Raw genomic sequence first — 2,021 nt, forward strand, 5'->3', positions numbered from 1 at the left:
TTTATAACTCTTTCACTTCCGTGATAGGATACGAATCGGTTCTTCCTTATAACTCATATTGGCTTGAATTTCAACCGATGGACTAATCACGTGCGATGGATCAGATCTATAGCATCAAGCATCGAAACATGAAAGACATCGTGAACCTTGTCGAGTTCGGGGCAAAATCAAACGATATGCCACTTTGGACCGACTTCGCCGGATATCTCATATGGCCCAATGAACCTCGGGCTCAACTTGCCCTTACGGCCAAATCGAGTATCTTTTCCAAGGCGATACCTTGAGAAACACTTTATCTCCCACGATACTCGATGTCCTTACGCTTGGATCCGCGTCGACTTCGACGATCGGAGGCTATCTTCGACTTTCACGAATTACTTTCACTTTATGTTCAGCATCTCTAATCAAATCCACCCCGAAAATTTTGCTTTCACCGAGCTCAGTCCAAAACAATGGTGTACAGCATTTACGACCGTACAAAGCCTCGTAGGGTGCCATCTTAATACTTGATTGAAAGCTATTGTTGTAAGCGAATTCAATCATCGGCAAATACCGTTCCCATGAACCCATCGAACTCGAGGACGCAACATCTCAACATATCCTCAAGTATCCGAATTATCCGCCGGATTGACCATCGGTTTGGGGGTGAAAAGCGGTGCTGAAATGCAACTTGGTACCCAAAGCTTCTTGCAACTTTTTCCAAAATCGCGAAGTAAACCTCGGATCTCTATCCGACCACGATGGAAATAGGCACCCGTGCAATCTCACAACTGAGAACGTCTGATTCGGCTAGTTTGTCCATTGAAAAGTCCGACGTCACGGGGACAAAGTGAGCCGACTTAGTCAATCTATCTACAACGACCCAAACCTCATCCTTCTTTCGTGACAAGGCGGTCCGGATACAAAGTCCATTGTGACTCGATCCCATTTCCACTCGGGTATCGTGATTGGTGAAGTAATCTCGAAGGCACTTGATGTTCCGCTTTCACTTGTTGACATATTAAGCATCTCGAAACAAAGTCGGAGATGTCTCGTTTCATACCATGCCACCTAAACCGACGTTTCAAATCGTTGTACATCTTCGTACTCCCCGGGTGGATTGCCATTCGGCTACAATGGGCTTCGTTCAAAATTATCGAAATGAGTTCCGAATTCTTTGGAACACACAGACGACCTTTGAACCTCAAACAATCGTCATCATCGATTTGAAACTCCGAGTCCTTGTTCGGAACACACTCAGCTCGTTTTGCAGCCAACTCGTCGTCGACTTTCTGAGCCTCTCGAATTTGATGCATCAATAGTGGTTTGGCTTTCAATTCAGCTACTAACACACTGTCGAATCGAACAGACAAGTGCACATTCATCGCTCGTAAAGTGAATAATGATTTACGACTCAAGGCATCCGCAACCACATTCGCCTTTCCGGGGTGATAGTCAATGACCAGCTCATAATCCTTTAACAGCTCGAGCCAACATCTTTGTCGCAGATTTAAGTCTCTTTGGGTCATCAAATATTTGAGACTTTTGTGATCCGAGTACACATGGCACTTCTCACCAAATAAGTAATGTCGCCAAATCTTTAAGGCGAATACGATAGCAGCTAATTCGAGATCATGGGTCGGATAATTTTTCTCGTGTGGCTTTAATTGCCTCGGCGCATAGGCCACAACTCGACCTTCTTGCATCAATCGCAACCTAACCCAAGGAGGAGGCGTCACTATAGATGACAAACTCTTTGCCGATTCGGGTTGCACTAGAATTGGGGCTCCGTCAAATAAGTTTTCGATTGATCGAAACTTTTCTAACATTTCTCCGTCCATTCGAACTTAACATCCTTTTGGAGTAGCTTCGTCATCGGCGTGGCTATCGTTGAGAAACCTTTACAAATCGTCGGTAATAACCTAAGCAAGCCCCAAAAACTCCGAACCTCAATTAATATTTCTCGGAGGATTCCAATTAAGTATGGCTGAAATTTTATTGAATTCGACTCGAATACCCGATCTGATACCACATGACCCAAG

This window comes from Gossypium arboreum, unplaced genomic scaffold (genome assembly GCF_025698485.1).
Source record: "Gossypium arboreum isolate Shixiya-1 unplaced genomic scaffold, ASM2569848v2 Contig00177, whole genome shotgun sequence".
NCBI lineage: Eukaryota > Viridiplantae > Streptophyta > Magnoliopsida > Malvales > Malvaceae > Gossypium > Gossypium arboreum.